The following is a 21064-nucleotide window of genomic DNA, read 5'->3' as shown; positions in this document are numbered from 1 at the left end:
AGACCCTGCGAGGGCTCTTTTTAGAGCTCTAAGATATAAAGAGTTAGGCTACTTATTTCTGCGCGCGAAGTAGGCTTACCTAGTTCTCTCAAACTAACGAAGACGATAAACTTCTATCATTACAGTGGCAATATAATAAAGCAACGGATTCAGCGGTCACCGAATTCACACACACACACACACACACACACACACACACACACACACACACACACACACACACACATCACAAACACCACACCCACCCACCCACCCGCGCCACGCACGCACGCACACACACACACACGCATATAAACACAAACACCCAAGCACGCACGCAGGCACGAACGCACACAAACACAAACACCACATATACACACACAAACACACACATACATACACACCGCACGCACACCGCACACAAACACACACACGCCAACACAAACACGCACACACACCCGTACGCAAACACACACACGCACATACACACAGATACACACACACGTAAACACAAACGCACACACACATAGGCAATAATAATAATAATAATATTAATAATAATAAAAAATAATACTAATAATAATAATAATAATAATAATAATAATAATAATAATAATAATAATAATAATAATAATAATAATAATAATAATAATAATAATAATAATAATAATAATAATAATAATAATAATAATAATAATAATAATAATAATAATAATAATAATAATAATAATAATAATAATAATAATATGAACCAAACTTACAACACTGGAGCTGTTTCCCGCATTATTGTTATCAAACTGCTGACCGATATCATCCAATGGTTCCATAGCACGTGGTTGATATATTATAACTTGACGACTTTCATTGTTGTATGCCAATTCTTCGTCGACCGCCGGGTCTTGAACCATTACAACTTTTCGACTGCTTTGCGACATAATGATAATTGATGGAAGTCAGATGTTCAACTGGCTTTGACTTTTGCTTTTGAAATAGAAACGAACAACAAGGCTCTGAAATAGATCAAAGATCAACAGAGTAATTAAATTTGTTCTGTAATGAATCGACTATACCAGCGAAGGAATAAAACTGGACCCGGGCAATAAAACATGACCGGGCTTTCTGATAATTGATGGCAAATTGCCTTCTAACGTTTAACATCAAGGACCCTCTCCCCTCCCCCCCCCCCCAACCAAACCACGGTTCTCCGCGCAAACGTTACCGTAACTTCGTTACCCCCCCCCCCACCCCCCACGTACACCCCACTCTATCAGTTCTAATCAGATTTGAGCAATCAGATACGTTTCGCCTTTGGGGGGGGGGGGGTCTGGTGTGTTGTTGGCCGGGTGTGGGAGGTGCTACTGCTGACGATAGTGGACGTGGGCCAATCTCGTCTGGCCTGCTGGAATGTCGGGTGGACACACCTGGAACGCTTCTGTCGTGTTCGTCAGCGTGTCCACGTGTAGCAAACAATAATATAACGCGTTGTTTCAATGAATGCGAATGGGGAAAAGAAGCAGCGCGGAAAATTGAATTAATTCAGCGCGTGACTAGGTCAAACTAGTGACCTCAACTTAGTGAACTATAGCAGTTATGATAGCTCAAACAATTAACGCATCAGATTTACAGAAACAACTAACAGTTCCTTCATCAATGCAGAATTAGATCGACTACTTCCTAATGATGCTGCGGGCGATTCAGTTCTGGTGCTCTGGTTAATTTTATCTTCTAGTCTATGCTGCTGCTCATGTTGGTTTGAGGTGAGTGTCGTGGTTTCAACCGTGTCATCAGTGTCATCGTGTCAACCGTGTCTGGAAACTCTCGCTGAGGCTTTTGAGAATGTACCTTTCTGTAATACAATGAAAAGTCCTTTTCGACCCTATTAGAGATATGCTTCGCATAAGTGTAACCAAACAAGTTGTCATCAACTTTCGGTTTCTGTTGCAAAAATCGCCCAGTCCTCTTGATTCGGTTTTTAATGACAGATAGTTTCAAATCATTGTCTGATTCACACCTAGCCGTTACTAGGTCTTTAACCGATGAAGCAACCTGATTGGTCGAACTATTTTCAGCCGAAAAATCACCCGCAGTTGGAGGGTCTGAATTTCTGGGTCGGCCACGCTTTGGTTGTGGAAAGCATAGTTTAACCTCATCTGAGTTCACAGATCAGAGCACAGGACAATTAACGCACGCCCAGTACAGAAATACAGCACGTTTGAGAGCGACACGACAACAACAGCAACACTAATCTATGATTTGAGATGGCACGTTAGATAGGATGAAAGGTGCGCTTGCTGAGACTGGTTCCTGAGTTAGTTTTGAACGCGCTGATATCAGAAACAAGAATAAAGAATAGAGAATAAAGAATAAAGAACATAATAAAGAATAAGCAGTTGAAATTTCATTTCTAGCAGTAGCAAAATGTCGAATCTTTTTGGGACTAATCACAGCAAGAGTTTCCGAGTTGTTATCGTAATTGGCACTTTTAGCTGTGAAAATCAATACTTTAATTTACAAGTTAGTTCTCTTTAGGTAAAGGCGGTGTCGAAATACACGTAAGAGCTTGTTTCCTTGTTCCAGCGTAGAGCTGCTCATCTCTTTTTGGAGCCCAGATGCCTATATCAATTGACCCAATGTAGTAGACTAAGTGAGTTGATTAAGTGAGTTGTCGTCTACTGTGAAGTAATCCAAGTAATATAGACGAAGTAATACACAAAGTAAAGAAAGTACAAAACAAGTATAAATAAACAAATAACTAAAACAAGGTAACAGTCAAACTCAAACTACATCGCCCAAAAACTGTTTACAGACCCTATCTCCAACGACCTTCCAACATTGTCCCTTTCGCTGTTGCAACTACTTGATGTTTCCTGAATAACCGTCCTTCGAGTTCTGACCGTGATACTACTGGATTCCGATGACATTTCAACATTCTGGTGGGTTCTAGTAACGTCTCGCTTGATGCTGTAGGGGTACATTGAAGTAAAGTTACATAACTTACACTTATGCTTCTCTGCGCTTTCTTCATGAATTCGTCTCATGTGGCGGTCAATCATGTACTTCGCATTCGACTCGTAGTCGCAGTGGTCACATAAAAACACTTTCTGTACATTCACGTTCCTATTTCTGGTCACCCTCTTTCGTTTCCTGATCACCTTTTCTGATGCTGATGGTACTACCCTTATCAGATTTACTGTCCCGTGACAATCTTTCGTCTTCGTATCTACAATCGCAAGCAACAAATCGACTTCACACGCATGTATAACAGTTTCGTGGAAACAAAAATCAAATTTAATATCACTGGCCCTTTCACTTGGGTACTTCACGGAGAACAAATTCAGGGAAACAAAGGGATCAAACACAAAGCAACAATCAAATCTGAAATACACAACATATGAGTCTACCATTGAGTCTACTATTCAGACACTGGAAAAGATAAACGGAAACACACTGATGAACACTGGGATTGACACCCCACGGCGAAGCCCGATGCTTGCACTACTACTTCTACATTCTACTTCTACACAACTAATTCTGACTCGCACAACGACCTCCGACCTCCGCCTGCGACCTCCGCTACCGACCTCCGCCTCCGACCTCCGCTACCGACCTCCGCTACCGACCTCCGCTACCAACCTTCATCGACCTCCGCTACCGACCTCCACCGACCTCCGCTACCGCCAAACGTTTTTTGGTATTACGAGAGCACACAGAGACCATTTTTACATCACCGACCTCCGCCGACCTCCGCCCTCCGCTACCGACCTCCGCCTCCAACCTCCGCCTCCGACCTCCGCCTCCGACCTCCGCTACCGACCTCCGACCTCCGCCTCCGACCTCCGCTACCGACCTCCGCTACCGACCTCCGCCTCCGACCTCCGCCACCGACCTCCGACCTCCGCCTCCGACCTCCGCCTCCGACCTCCGCTACCGACCTCCGAACTCCGCCTCCGACCTCCCCTACCGACCTCCGACCTCCGCCTCCGACCTCCGCTACCGACCTCCACTACCGATCTCCGACCTCCGCCTCCGACCTCCGCCACCGACCTCCGACCTCCGCCTCCGACCTCCGCTACCGACCTCCACTACCGATCTCCGACCTCCGCCTCCGACCTCCGCCACCGACCTCCGCCGATGCACCAATATATGGTTTAGATGAACGCACCAATATGGTTTAGTTGAACGCACCAATATGGTTTAGTTGAACGCACCAATATGGTTTAGTTGAACGCACCAATATGGTTTAGTTAGAGCTAGAATGGCTGTTCAGGGTATCGCCATCTTAAAAATTTTATGCATGACACCAGTTATTCGAAATATTCAAAATTTGCTATGTTCGTTGTATGTACAGTCTGATGATGTGAAACGTTCTGTGCAGTGTTCACCAATAATGTAAATTAGGCTGCGAAGAAAAAAGACAGACTGGGATGTTTCTTTATCGACTCTGGGCAGACTGGCAGAAGTATTTACACTTCTATTTGACTGGTTCAGTAATGGTTACAATTGAGAGTCAATGATACAGCGCTGAAACTCACTGTGAGCAAGGTCCGGGCAGTTCTTTGGAAACTTGGAAAGGCGAGCAATCAAGTTTTGAAAAAAACTATTAGAAATATTAATTTCGATCAACATTGGCGGAATTATATACTTTATAGGGAAATACAGACCCTATATTTACTCAATTCGTATATTCAGCACTGATAGTTTTGAGGGTTCCACATGAATAACCCGTCAAGCGTATAATGTTTTAATTGTAAAACTTTCCAATCTGTGTTCGGAAACAGACATCGAGGTTAAAATTGTTTAACGTTTCACAAATTTTCCTAATTTCGAATACTTTGAGACAAATTGTGCACTTTTGGATAGCCAAGCTCTGTCTGATAATAATTTTGAGTTCAATAATACTTTGATTTTGCCCTATACAAAAGGGCCACGTACTTCCTTATTTGAAAACTTTTTGCTCACTTGATTATAATGAAGCAAACAGATTTGCAAAAAATAAGCATGAAAGCAATAATCTGTTCGGTCATTTTTGACCACTTGAAAGTTTTCACCTCAAGAATTTAAGTGATATCATTAAAAATTTAAGTGATATCAAAGACCATTTTTCTGGCGCACTTTTTAATGTTTTGAGAAACACCAAAACTTTTTTATTTCTCAAAAATATCTGCTGTTTGGAAATATCAAGTTGATCATTTTACCTGCTGTTTTTTGGCTGTCCCTTTAAGGATGACACATAAAAAGGTGTAAAATATAATGTATTTCAACCAGTTTCTAAATTTCACGAAGAATAGGAGAAATAGCGCCACTTTATGGCAAAACAGCCGAAAAATGGTCTTCGCGTGGACTCAGCCGACAATTCGCAACTTATTAGCGTCAATAATACCTTGCAAACATGTGAAATAAAGATTGATGTGTAGTTCTTATTCTCTTTAATGATCGATCTCTTTAATGATAAATGTAAAAAGAAAACCTGTTCGAAATTATCGGACATGAGTTGATCTTAAAGCATATCAGATAGATATTAAAAAAACTTACACCAAGATAAGTTTAGAAAAAATATCGTATTTTATACAGTGTAGTATGTTAACCTGCTCATTAATAGTCTCTAGCCCAAATCTAATGTCAGATTTCCATTTATTTGCAAAGTTCTGCTCGATAACGAAAAGTTTGTGAATATTTGCAAATTTTCTTTTCACCAGGCCAAATTTGCAAAAGAATGTCAAGAATGCAAAAAGTTGCAAGCGATTGGCCGATTTCGTTCAGGTCGAGCTTTGCCTAAATGAGAAACGTTGATCATTTTCTCTGCCAGGGCGATTGTGATATATCGCGAAGATCAGAACTTAGAGTTTAAGTTAAAACTTCGATATAAACAAAACTTTCCTCCCTGATTTTGGTGAAGTAAATTTAATTAATGGCTAGTAATTTGAACTGAATTATCGCTTCAAATTTGTCCTTAGCGCAAGTTTATTGGTGTACATAAACCATGAATTTGAGCGATTAACATAAATTCAGTGATGACATAAATTAACATAAATTCAGCATAAATTCAGTGATGGCCATAAACCAACTCGACGATCCTCCCTGTAGATATCAATGACACGTTCTCATGTTCTCACGACCCCGACAAATGAGTCCAGACTCCTCAAGATTGGTCACTAGTTTTACGGTTCTGCAAAAACAGTGACCAATCCTGAGGAGGAGTTGATAAAAATGAAATTTATCTCAGGTTTGAGAGACTCTGGGGCAAAATTAAGACTATTAGACGGCATCAAAGCTAAACTAACGATGACTCGTTCTGAAGTGACAAAAAGCCTACAGTTCAGACGTGAAGCAACGGCTTTTGCGAGTTCTTCAACAGGTAATAAACCGGATATGGTTAAGGAAGAAGTGGGATACAACTTCAAAAAGACACTCAGGAAATCGAGTGAAAAGTTCACTGGTAGTAAAGGCAACGGTTACTTGTGTAATAGATGTGGAGGTAAGCCACACAGTAGCAGCTTGTGTCCGACTGTGAAGAAGAAATGCAATACCCGTGAAAACGTGGGGAACTTTGCGAAAATGTGCAAAAGTAGAACCCAGCCGAGGTCAGGTAAGCTTTACCAGCACAACAACTTCTGCGAGTAAGAGGGTAAGATGTCTGGTACAACATCTTCTGAAATGGAGATGGGAATGTACTATACACGGAAAAACGTGTTTAGAATGTTAGCGACATGGGAGTTCATTACAATAAAAGACCAGAAAAAAGTGCAAGTTGATAACGGTGGTGACAGTACTGTGTTATCAACATTTATCTGGATAGAGCTTGGTAAACCTCAGTAAGATTGGAAAATGAGACGTCTTGAGGCCTATGATGGTCATCAACTGAGGCTTCCGGGATCGCTAACGTGTGATATTGAGTGGAACGGAAGTAAGTACATGCAAAAACAAGTTGCAGTTGTGAATTCCTACAAAGAATTTGGACTTCTTAGGAGAGACATATTACCCCAAGAAAGCACCAACACCAATTTTTGATGAAAAACTACCTGCAGACAAAGAATACAAAGCGCTTGTGAAACTCATTCCGGGATCACAGCCAATGTTCTGCAAGTCTAGAAAGATACCTCTACCTCTACAAAGCGGGGTCCAGGAAAAACTTGAGACGATGTTGCGACACGGCATCCTGGAGTCAGTGCAACCAGTTAGGGTCACAAATCAATCCCTACCAGTTTGGCAGTGAAAGAAAAATGGAGCTCTAAGACTATGCGTGGATCTAAAAAATCACATTAACGGCAAAGTTATGGATGAGCATTATCCAATTTCAGACATGGAGACCATATTTAATAGTCTCCATGGGGCCTCTTACTTTGGCTAAATTGACTTATTAGACGCATATTATCTAATCGATTTGGATGAGGACGCAAAAGAAATATGTACAATCAACACATTGTAAGGATTGTTGAAGATCTACAGGCTTCCTCAGGGCTTGAAGAATTCTTCAACAATCTTCCAGAACTGCATTGGGTTAACTCTCAAAGGAAACAAGGGTACGGTCATCTTTCAAGATGATTTACTGAAACATGGAATGACAAATGAGCTATACGAGAAACGAATGCGTGCGGTCAAAAGTCGACTACGTGAGATGAATTTCAATATCAATGAAAAGAAATCCAACTCTAAACCAGTCTCAATTGATAGTTTTCGTGGTTATTGGTTACTCAGTTTCAAAGGAAGTAAAAGCACCCAATACTGAACATGTCGAGAAACTCAAAAATTCAACACCATCATCAAATATGATAGAACTAGAGTTTTTGTCGGCCTATCAAATTTTTATGGACGAATGATATCAGACTTCACTACAAAAAGGTTACGTTTGAAAAGAAAGCGAATAGACGACTTCGGATGGGAAAAACAAGAACAGAAAGCTTTTGAAAACACAAAAAATGGGTCATGTGCTAAACCACTTAATCAGCCTTACAGCTTGACGAAAATGAAACAGTGACAACAGACGTCTCTGAAAAAGTGACAGGCGGTGTCCTCTCACAGAAAAAACATCCTCTGATCTATGTTTCAAGGAATTTGTCACAACCGCAACAAAATTACTCCAATATTTTGCCAGTGTCACTTGCGGTTACAAGACTGAAACAAAATTTCTACTCGGAAGGAGGTTCACTCTACAAACTGACCACAAAAACCTGTCACTTATCACTTTGCATCAGACGGCGAAATTCCTGAAACAGTATCAGCAAGAATCACAGAACGGGCTATAGTGCTGATGGGATTCGACTTCGAATTGAAATATACACCCGGAGAGCAGATCCCCCACGCTGATGCTTCGAGCAGACTACATTTTGATGATACCGACAAGTATAATGATAGGGTCTGCTTTGTTCTCGACATTATCAATTTTGTCCAATCCGACCTGGTGACGTTGCAAATGAACTGGGATCGAATCGATTCATCGGAGTATTCATCAAAAGAATAAAAAGCGGAAACTGGAAACAGTACTCAGAAGCAGATAAAGGTTTCGAACAATAGAAAGAGGCATTAACTATTCATAACGTAATAATCTTTCGAGGAGTTGTGCCTTTCATTCCACCCAAACTAAGACATGTGGTGAAGGCCAAAGACTATGAAACAAACCCAGGCAAATATGCAAATGAAATAGCAGTCCAAATGATAGCATGGAAAAACAGTATCTAATTGGCTAGAAGGAGCAGTTTGGGAAAGACTCCAAATGGACTGGGCTTATGCTAAGGACCAAGATAATATCTTAATAATACTATATCCTGGATCAGGCTCCATAGAAGCTTTCACTGCGGGAAATAGAAGCTCACAAACAGTGAAGGTGTAGTTGAGTCAAATTTTTGCAAGATTTGGGATACCAGATCATTCGTTTCAGAAAATGGTCCCGAGCTGGTAAGCGTTTACCTAAAACAGTGGCGTGAATTACTGGGGATTGAAAAGATGGAGTCACCTATCTACCATCAAACAGCAATTGGACTTGCCGAGCGAGCGGTCCAAACAGTGGAAACGAGCTAATCAAGCCTGGAGTCCAAATCTGATTGTTTCATTTGGCGCCTTCCTATAGCGGGCTCTGATGATACACCGAAATATTTCCCAGACGCGGGGCAAAAATCCCGTAGAACTAATGCTAGGCTGGAAAATGAGACTTCCAGCAGTCACTGACTTTGATCTGTGTGAACCAGTCTTCTTCAAAACAACGAGAACATCATCAACAGTTCCAATTACTTTCATTACACGCCAAGAATTGAACACTTCATTCATAGAGCCAGATAATTCAAACAAGACAGTGCTGGTCAGTGACAACCAAATTGCATAGCTGGAACCTGATGACATCAAGACTGAATCTACTGATCAGGAATCTACTGACTCATAATCTGAGAACAGTAGGTACAATATAGACGTGGCATCAGTTGACTCCAATGAAGACAACTCAGTAGCTGAAGGAGAACAATCTTCAGGGGCCAAGAGAACTTCAACCAGTAATTAAAAAACAGCCAGAAAGACTTGGAAAAGCTATCCCTAAAAACTTGAAAAAAGCAGGGAGGATGTGATATATCACGAAGATCAGAACTTAGAGTTTAAGTTGAAACTTCGATATAAACAAAACTTTTTTTACCTTATGATGGTGAAGTAAATTTATTTAATGGCTGGTAATTTGAACTGAAATATTGCTTCAAATTTGTTTATAGCACAAGTTTATCGGTGTACATAAACCATAAATTTGAGCGATTAACTCGACCTACCCACCATCAGTGATGGTCATAAACAAACTCGATGATCCTCTCTTTAGATATCAATGACACGTTCTCAGGTTAGGAGTACAATGTGTTAAGTGCAAAAAAACGCTCTAATACTTGCATATACGGCAAGGGGAAAAACTTGATCAAACTTGAGGTGTAAATTAACCAATATCTGTGTATCTATATCTAGACGTATCTCTAAATTTTTCACTGATAGCAACTATAAACACTTGTAAATTTTTGTACTTTTAGGCCTTTTTGAATTCAATTATTAAAATAATAAAGTTCTTGCTACTCGTGCTCGAGTCCATGACAGCGATTGCTTAAGCCAAGATAACAATGGATATATTCTGTTGTGCCCCCCGTGTTTTATAACGTCATATAAATTGTAATGGGTTCATAAAAATTTTGGAGGCATAAAAAACACTGGCGGGGAGCGATTTATAATAGATCTTTGAAGGCATTTAAAATTCACATAAGAGATATTTGTAAAAGAGTGTGTGTAAAAGAAAGCGTTTTTGCCGGTTTTTTTTGGGTCCGAACCTCTAGTTTCTGTGCGAACCACTCTAGGACTCTAGAAAGGATTCTGATCAGAGAGTCAAGGCTTTGGAAGTGGTTTCTGTTTGAACTAATTGCTATTTAATCGCTGCGCTCATACGGGAATATCTACAATCTAAAATCAGCCCATATGCACCACAACCCCCCGCCCCCCTCAGTTGGAGTCTCAAGTCAGTTGGTCATTTCAGAGCTGACTTTAGTCAGGCACATCAACATGGAATGCTTTTCTCATTAAATTTCTTATTTCTGACTGTTGGTTTTACAGGACCTACAGAATCTTGTTTGGAAACAACTCGATACAATTCTTTTAAAAATTTTTTAGGGCTTTTCTAGAACTTTTTAACTCAGTTTTCAGTTTTTTCAGTAATCTGTTTTTAAGAAGCTGGTGAACATGTTTTGCAACTTTTTATTTCAGATGTCAATTTTTCACAAAAAAAACGAGAAGTGGTTCATAATAAATGCCAATGAGTGTCGGAAATTAACGGTACAATAAGCTCTCGGTTGGCATTCAGCTCAAAAGATACTGGTTTGAATTAAAATCTGGTTACTTTTCACACTTTACATTTTTTTTAGCGTCCGGACAATAAAAATATACGAAATAAATTGACACAGGGATATTCAAGAAAAGTGGCCAAATAATTTTAGGCAAAAGGTAGTTCTGTGACCCGGGTTCAGATATTGTGAAAAAGACTCAATTAAGGAAAACAGTGGGATCCTTTCACGACAATGGAAAAACCTTAATATGTCTCAAATGACACATATAGGAACAAAAGTTAGAAGCTCTCAAGATTATTGAATGATTGTCTTCGTAACCTTGCAATTTAGTTGCAGAAATTGGACCCTCAATAGATTTCAACGAAGTTCGCGGTTTTCAATAACATTGTTATTGAGCAACAAAAGCAATATGAAAGTCTATTAATACTGAATTAATAGTTTGGGGTTGAGTCATTTTTAATTTTCTTTTTGATTATGTGACATATGATCCCAAATTTTAGCTATGTTTTGTTCCTGCTTTTACTTCAAGGATAACAGAAAATTCCTGCCTCATCAAAACTTATAAGAAATGTTCCCTGCAATTTATTATGCGCTCAAAAGATTGCTAATAGTGTCACCTAATTTTTCACTAAATATGTATTAGCAATCGATGGAATCAGTTTAACAAATTCTAAATTTGATTGTCTTAAAGGCTACTAAAAAATAATCAAACGCAATTTCTTTTAGCTTTCAGAACAAACATAATAATGATGAAATGATTTGGAACGAATTCAAACGTTTTTGCTATGTCATTTTGTTCAGAAGCAACTTTCAACTGCTTTAGAAAAAAATGAAAATGATTTTGAAATTAATATCACAATCCTTAAATGTATCTTTGTGGACTTTCCAAACTAGAACTGTCATTTAAATAATTGTTTGTTTCTGCTGAAATTATAATTTTTATGCAAAAAAGAGACAAAAACACAAAGTAATTAAAATTTTATAAGCTTAGTTTTTTTACAACAAATCAATATTAACACTTTATGAATTTGTTTATTTGTTTGAATTATAATCAACCATTTATTTTCGTTAAGTAGCAATGCTGTTTTTTCCTCGATGGCCTATCAAACCTTTTTTGAATCTGATCATTTTCTTCACACTTTTAACCGACCTCAAGGACAATAATTATGCATCCGATCAACAATTTGAACCGAGAGAAAAAGTAAAAAAAAACTTTTGAGGAAAGCACTGGTGAATGATGCCACAGTTATCAACCCGCGTCGAGTACCGACTGTTAACTTGTAGGAGCCTTCAAGTTTCCTACAAGTTCTTACAAGGCAATTTATCGCCTTACTATTATGTCTGCCAAAAATTACAAGTTTTCATTGGTTTAGCATACAACTTACAAGCTCCTACAAGTTAGCCATCCAACTTAGATTTTCATATTAGTTTACCATTTGAATCACAAGGTGTCCCATATTGTGATTGATTTGATTCATCTGTTTCTGATTGAAATTGAAAGTTTTGACAAGATCGAAGTTGGAGTAGAATTTTAGTATTGAAATGCTATATTTTAAGGTGCAGGACGAATTCACTAGCTGAATAGGAAGAATTGATAATTAAATCTGCTAATTGCCGGAAAAAAATTCAACAATTAATACTAAAAATGGGCAGTAAGTAAAAATAATGATTAAAAATTAAATTAAGAAGATGCAAAAGTGCTTTTAATCGATTCTGTTCCATTGACTTGATGATTCTGCTAATAAGAGACTGCAGGCACAGTTTTCTTAGCTGCAAGAACTGAAAAATGTAATTCAGAAGTTGGATTTTCACTTTATAAATTTGTACAAAAGGATTGCTCAAGGCATGGAACTGTTTCTTGTCTAAATTTAGAAATAAATAAAGTTCGTTCTCCAGATAGAACCAATTGGAGCAACATTCGACCGGAACAAACTTGCGAGAATCTTAAAAATTTACCCTTTGACTCGCAAAATCGTACATTCTTACGAGTTAAGCATCAAATTGCAAATTTTTACAAGTTTAATCTCCGACTCTTAGGTTCTTAGTAAGGTCTATTAAGATAACCATACAATCTTGACCGGGAAATACAGAAGGTCACAAAATGTTTCATCCAATCCTTCATTTTTTTTCAATTCATACAAAAAGTATTTTTCAATAAAAAATTGATGATTGCTCTACGAGAGTGCTAAAATAACTGGTATTGTAGAGCTATTACAATAGAATAGTGTTTGCTTTTGAATATTCTATTGCAAACTGCAATTCTCTAAAGCGCGTTCCTCCATCTTTCTGAATGCGCGTCAAATGACCGTCACAATCCTTTATACCAAAGAATTAAATATCAACGGAAAATCTTGATCTTCACCTTATTATAGTTTACTGAAAGATTGTTTACACGTTCTGGATCTGTCTAGCTATGTATTTTTATTGATAATTTAAATGAATTTCTGCAGAATCATTGAAAACTTTTTTGTGCACTCCAATGCTGGGTAACAAAATAAATTACCGATTGAGCTCATATATGACACTTAGGCCAATAAATATATCTGAAACATTGACATTTCAACTTTTCTGTGCCGCAACAAAAAAAACGAAATGATGATAATAATGTAAGTAATAAACTAATATCAAAAATAAAAAGCGGTTATAAAATCGACTAATAAAAGAGAAAGTTAAAGATTTTGCGTCAGATAAAAAATTAATTGTACAAAAAAAATAATTAAGGGCTAAACTCTAACGCTATTATTGTAACGAATTCATACAAAAGATCATTAAAACGAAATTTAGTCACATTTGTGACACTTCAAAATTGATGCTTTGTTCACTTGAGTTAAAGTTTTAATTAATCCGGGATATTTTAGTTAAGGGGTGTTTATAAACGGTGTCAGGTTTACACTTGGTGAGATTATGAAATCTCATAAGCGGATTTGGGTGGGGGAAATTAAAAACGTGATCACGTTAGAAGTAGTGGTTATTACGTAAGAATTTCTTCAGTAAAGAGGTTAATATTTTCATCCATTCATAGGCATGAGTTGGAACCAAAAATGTGATCAGGGTATGAAATGCTTTATTAGGATGTCATATTTCGATGGTTTTGAAGAATTAGAATTAAGCTCAATGACACCACAAGATTGAGTTTCAAATACAGGAAAACTCAATATTAGCCAAATAAGGACTAAAGCTAATGGAAATAATGTTGGGTTCTTTTCGTTCGCATTCTGACGCAACACGTCGAAAATAGATACACTGCAAGTAATTCAAAACCAGTCTGTGAAAACCAGCTCCGCCCTGTCTTTTCCAAAATTGCCCTTTTCAATGAGAACCAAGAACGCAGAAGCGATCGATGATAACCTTTTCAAAGAAAAAAAATGTTGTGGCGGCATGCAAGCCGGATTCTGAGAAAGACGTCAGGCAAACCAAAAACATTTAAAACATTTTGTTTGTCCCATTGAAAAACATTTATTACGTGCCTTTGCTTGAAGAAAGCAGAGTGAGTTGTATGAATTTTGCTGCCACATTATTGGTCAAAAAGCCAATTAAACTAAACAGCAGAATGGTCGAGTTTGCCAGACTTTTAATGTAAAACTTACCATGCAGAACTTCGCGGAGAACTTGATGGCATCATTATATAGAATAAGATACAATCCAACCTGTTTTCGCCTGCAGTTGAAACCAGGGTAATGGGAAACCAAAATTTTGAAGAGGAAGAATTGTTTGCCGGATTTTGCTTCGTCGCTCTGGGATTGGTACGCATAATGGTTAGCTTTAATGAAAACAAACACATATGTTTGAACCGTTGAGTTATACCAAGTATTTTCCCAGTCTATCTAAATAACAAAAAAATATAATTAATTATGATCATAAAATGATCTAATGTTAGATTTTTTTGCGATTGTAGTCTATTTGTTTCTGATCAGAGAAATATTAGTTTCGTTAATTAATCGTCATAATATCATAAAATGTTAATATAATTGACATATAATGTGACAGTTATTCTTAGCAGACATTTAGCAAGTAAATATTATTGTTAAGAGTAAGATCGGGCTAATATCAGAGTAGAAAATTAATGTCAAAAAAATTCTGGTATAGTAAATTTCTAATTGATCACATTAGAAAATTAAATATAAAGGCCTAAAACTTGATTTCCTTCACTACTGAAAAAAGCAATAGATAAAGGCCAATAAATCAATACAGCATGCAAAAACTCAAAATATCAGAGCACTTTATATATATGAAAGCATTAAAAAAATTATCGATTCCAAGTTTTTGCAGAAATATTGCAATCTTCCCATTTTCTTTTTGTATCATATGCCTATAACTTGAAAAACAATTTTTTGACCTTTTTTGACTGCACAATTACCCGCACTGCTAACAATTACTTGCATTTGAAATGTTCCGTGTTTTAATTCCAATAAGCAGACTCTTTATTTATTGTTCTCCCTGGTTGCCTTTTAAAACTGCATAATCTCTCTCAAAGTGTCATTTTTGCTCACTTTTTGAATGATACGTAACCAAAAATAATTTTGAACCAAAAATCATTTATCGAAAATTTCAGCATTGTTGCTTTAGAAAGTTTATTTTTTAGTTTGGAAAAAAGGTACCAGGGCATGCAATTAGACGAAGGTCTTTGCACCAGCAGTTCGGCGCTGCGTCTCCGAAATTGTTTTCCAAGCCATTTCTAATGATTGATTAGTGAACCACACTGGGCACCAGATTGGGCACAAAATTAAAAAAAAAATTAAATAGTGTCTGTCAAGAAGTGAAAAACAACTGAGCTGCAAAAGCGCAGATTTATTGAGAAATATTATGGATTTTTTCACTAAAGTTTTTCCTAGAGGCATATGTAATGGTCGATAACACGGGTTAAAAGAATTCAATAAGTTGAATTTTAATTTGCAATTGGAACTGAAAATATACAAAATTTAGCTAGTATTTGTAGAAGTTATCTAAGCGAAAGTATAGAGAGAAAGCTTAGATTAGATAAAAACTTTTTACTCGATTAACATGTGAACAGATCTTAGTTCCGAATCCCGGATGTGATTTTCTATTTTCATCGACTTTTCAAGAGAATCATATGTGGCCTAGATACAATCGAGTTCATCAGTTGGAGGTCGTTGGGTGTTAGAATCAGGTTTCTGTTGGTGGGAGAACTTACTTATGACATCTGATTGATAGGCCATTAAGATAATGATAGCGCCAAAGCGAAAATAGAATCGACTCTAGTTTTCTGGTCCTTATTTATCGAAATACAAACGAAGTTCCTCAGGTTATTTCTTGTTTCGTTCTTTAAAACTTTAATAAAGAAAACTTCTAAGTTTTTTGATGTTTCCATGAAACCATCACAACCTTCCTCTTTTGTTAGGCAAGTTTGTGGGTATGGGCATATGTTGATGTGAAGGTACCACATCTCTGTTCTGATGTTGTGATTCTGATTGAGATATAGTCCTCTCCACTGGTGGTTTAGTTTTAACATTGTCCTCGTCTAGTCTAATTATTTCTTTGTCGCTCACTAGAATTAACCGTGTTGAGTTTTCGGGTTGTATGAAGGATGTGTTCAACCTCTTCTGCGCGATGAAGGCAGGAAACGTCTTTGTCTTTTTGTTGAATAGAAAGGGTTCACACGAGTCGAAATCTGCTATTGCTGGTAGTCTCACTCTGCGACCCAATAGACGTTCAACTGAAGTTTTGCACCTCGTCTTTGAGTTTTTGCGATGTGTCATTATTGTATTTCGCAGGAATGCTCCGAATGACACATTAAGATTGGGACATCATGTTTCACTCTCTGAACTGCTCTTTCAAATAGTCCATTAGCGCTTGGATGATAGACGGGTGATCCTAATTTTTTAATTCCCAGTGATTGTCAACACTTTTTAAGGTCACCACTTACAAATTCAGGACTATTATCAGATACTAAAGTTTTGGCATTCCGAATCTTGCAAAGATTTGACTAAGATATACTTCAACTGTTCCTGATGTTTTTTTTTTCGCGGAGAAAGCTTCTATCCAGTCAGAAGCCGCGTCAACAATTACTAAGATATTGCCTTGGTCTTTATCATAACCCCAGTCTATGTGAAGCCGTTCCCAAACGTCGGCTTCTGGCCACATACAGACTGTTTTACCATGCTAGGCCTGTTCATTGACAATTTTTCCATTTACTAACAAAATGCTGAATGTCTTGGGTAGTACCACCCAACCACGCTTTAAGTCTGAATGACACGTCAGTTGCCTTCTTCCCAGGATGTATCTAATGCGTTTTTGCCAAAAACCAAGTATCGTAGTTTGGGTGGAATGAAAGGAACAACACCTCTGAAGATGATTCCATTGTTTACTGTCAGTGCAAATTTCTGTTGTTTGAATCTTCTCGCTTCCGTTTCTTTATGTTCTGGAACAGTCTGTTTATTCTAAGTTCAAGGTTGATTTTCGCTTTGGTCACCGAATCACCCATAACGAAGTAGATGTCATTGACTACGAAGAGCATTCGATCATTGTGGGATTCGTTTTCATTTAAATCCGTTCTACTCAAAGCATCTGCATTGAGTATCTGCTCTCCTTGTATGTACATAAGATAAAATTCAGAACCCATTCGCGCTATTGTCCATCTTGTAATTCTAGCTGAAGCTGTTTTCGTAACTCCTTGTCTGGTGCACAGAGATATTTGAGTGGCTTATGGTCCGTCTGTGGGTTAAATTGTATACAAAGAAGAAAATGTTTAACCTTGTGACAACGAAGACAATTACCAGTGCTTCACGCTCTATTTTTGAGTTTTTTTCCTCCACTGGAGTCAACTTTCTCCATATATATATATATATATATATATATATATATATATATATATGTATGTATGTATGTATGTATGTAAGTATGTATGTATGTATGTATGTATGTATGTATGTATATATGTATATATAACTGAATGTTCTTCTTGCGAAATAACCCCGCCGATAGATTTTCAGAGAAGTCAGTAGTCATTGTTGCTTTTTTGTAAACCACATGGCTGTACAAGGGGGTTAGGACCTAATTCAGTTTTTATGTCTTCAAAGGCTTTTTGTTGCATTTTGCCCCATGAGAAATCGCTGATATGTGATGGTTGTGCATATATCTTTTGCCTTTTCGTCAAGTACGACTGGTCAATTTTGTTAAAGTATGAGTCCTCAAGTTGGTTGTGGAAGATCGTCTCCATGTCTGTTATTGGGTGGTTCTCATGCATGACGTTGCCTTTGATATGCACTTTCAAGTCCACACAAAGTCTCATCTCTCCGCTCTTCTTTCTCCGCCACACCACTGGTAACTCCTCTTGGCTGTACCGGTTGCAGGAAGCCCTGTCTGACCATCTGTTTCAGGTTCTCTGTGAACTTTTCTTGAAGAGGTGAAGGTATTTTATTGGCTTTGCAGAACATTGGCTGTGATCCTGGTATCAGAATCAAATGACCTTTGTAACTCTCTACAGCAGGTAGGTGTTTGATTATGATGTTGTTCCCACAGTGCTTGGTTAGAAGGTCTCCACCAAGTAGCCCAAATTCTTTATCAGACTGCACAACTGCTAGTGGTTTTTTTGTGTACGTGCTTTCTATCCACTCAACGACACACGTAAGTGATCCCAGAAGCGTTAATTGATTACCATCCTAAGCTTCCAGATGTCTTATATTATCACGCAAAGCTCAATCTACATTTTTGATAATTTTACTCTGCTCTCTGCACATGTGTCTACCTGCATTTTTACTTTGCCTTTATTATTAGAGATAAATTTATGTGTCGCTGACATGCTGAAGATTTGTTTTTGGTATAAAACTTTACATCTCCGCAAAATTTATTCTCTTTATTGTACTTACCTGTTTTTGGGTTTTGCTTCTTTTCCACAATAGAAGGCTTATTACCTGATTAAGAACTTGCAAACGCCGTTCCTTGACTTCTAGACTCTGAACTCTCGGTCATTTCAGTAACCGAAATTGCTGGTTTTGCTTTATCACCGTCTAATAGCCTAAGTTTTGTTTCAAGGTCCCTCAAACTTGGAAAAAAACTTATTTTTATTAACTCCTATTCGGGTTTGGCCGCTGTTTTAAGTTTTTCATAGTCACCTTAGCGTGCCTGGTCTCTGAGACATGCTACAAAAATGTCGTGTGACTCCCCTACACCTTGTTTTACGGACAGAATTTTAGCCCATTCTGCCGTTACTACTGTCTCTTTAGGAGAAATATAATTTTGAATCGCCCCTCTGATGTCTTGATATGGAGTTTCTAGCAAATTTCCAGACTCATTAGGCTCATAAGTTTAATAACTGTATCTTGACCGCACATACTGAGAAAGAGAATAGTTACTTTTAGATCCTGTATGGTGCCATCCGTGTTGATCTTGTCCTCTTTCACAGGAGACATGATCCACGCTGTAGCTGATTCTGAATTACATAGGTCCAAAATCTGTCTGTCCGCAGGCGGTCTGGATACCATTGTCGTGGTCGAAAACATGGAATTTCAAATTCAATTTGGAAACTAAAATATACAAATTTTAGTTTGTATTTATAGTTTTTATCTGAATGATGAAATACAGGGAAAATTTAGCTTAGAATTTCTTATTACAAAAAAAATGTGAACTTAATGTTTATCCATATAATATAAAAAACGTGCATGTAAAAATACATGAAATTATACATCAGTTAGTTTGGTTGAAATTTGCTCTTGTTTGGCTAATGTGTATGCAATTCTAGTTTTTGAAAAGTCATCTAGAAGCTTTATCAAAACGACCTGCCTGTCTAAAAAGATATATTGCGACTACTTTTCCAACAACCTTTCTTTTCTCGAAATTTTCTTCTTCAAGATTTTCCATTAAAATTTTTGCAGGTAAAATTCCTGAACAGAATGCAGGTGAAATTTACCTGAACATGGTCTTACCTTTGCACTGTTCAGGTGATTTTACTTATACATTATTTAGTGTGTATATTTTGCATTTCATATAACACAGCACAAACGGCACAGCAACTATTTTTTCAAACTATAGCAAAAAAAGCTTGACATTTCTGATTTTGTATAGAAGTATCCATCTTGTTTCAGATCTTCTAGAGAAACATTTATTTTATTATCTTGTATAGAAACATCTAGTCTGTTTCTGATCTTGCTTAAAAACATCTATCTTGTTTCAGATCTTGTACAGAAATATATAACATGTTTCTGATCCTGTATAAAAGCATGCTTCTTAATTCAGATCTTGTATAGAAACATCTTTTTTGCTTCTGATCTTCTTTAGAAACATCGATTTTGTTTCTGATCTTGTATGGAAACATCTATTTTTTTATTTTGTATAGCAACATCTATCTTGTTTCAGATCCTGTTTAGAAACATCGATGTAGTTTCGGATCCTGTATAGAAACATCTATATTGTTTCCGATCTTGAATAGAAAAATCGAAGTTGTTTCAGATCCTGTATAGAAACATCTAGCTTGTTTCAGTTCTTGTACATAAACATCTATTTAGTTTCTGATCTTGTACAGAAACATCTATTTTATTCTGATCTTGTAAAGAAACATCTATCGTGTTTCAAATCATGTATAGATACATCAAACTTGTTTCAGATCCTGTATAGAAACATCTATCTTATTTCAGATATTGTATAGAAACATCTATTTTGTTTCTGATCTTGTATAAAAACATCAATTTTGTTTCAGATCTCGTATAGAAACGTCTCCTTTGTTTCTTATCTTGTATAGAAACATCTATTTTGTTTCTGATCTTGTATAGAAACATTTATTTTGTTTCTGATCTTGTATAGAAACATATCTTGTATGGAAACATCGAACTTGTTTCAGATCTTGTACATCAGCACCTAATGTTGCATGTTAAAGCGCATATGGTAAAATCTCACGCAAGATCTTACAACATAATCATGTTGGCTTACAACATCGTTACAGTTTAAGGAACAAACGTACTTGCCAGTCCTCTTCGGCGATATGCAAGTACGTTTACGCGGTCCGATGTATTCAAAGTAATTGAGGAAAACATTCTTGTCATTTAGAATGCAGTTGTTACAAATATACACTAGCCATAGAAGAGACTCTTTCTATTAGGATATGCTCTTTGGTTCTTTGGACGTTAATGATTTCATTGAGATTAGATACATAATAAATTCAATCAAATTAACCACAAAAAGGTTACTCATTGCGAGCACAATAAGAATTTTATTAAAGTTCAGCATTATTAGCGGAGACCAGATTTGATTAACCCCAATTTGTATTAAATTTTTTTGGGAGCATAGCCTCAAGAAGTTCCAACATTAACCATGAAAAACTTGAAAACGTCCCGGAAAAA

General features: G+C 37.2%; 1 protein-coding gene across 1 annotated transcript in view; it reads left to right on the top strand.

Moving 5' to 3' along the window:
• The window catches only part of LOC142349448 (uncharacterized), a 116936-nt gene that overhangs the window by 72787 nt on the left and 23085 nt on the right, over nt 1-21064 (top strand). The window lies entirely within an intron of this gene.

This window comes from Convolutriloba macropyga, chromosome 11, assembly GCF_964194025.1.
Source record: "Convolutriloba macropyga chromosome 11, txConMacr16.3, whole genome shotgun sequence".
Taxonomy (NCBI): Eukaryota; Metazoa; Xenacoelomorpha; order Acoela; family Convolutidae; genus Convolutriloba; species Convolutriloba macropyga.
Note: the sequence above shows the minus strand (reverse complement) of the source record. Positions and strands in the feature narration are given on the sequence as shown.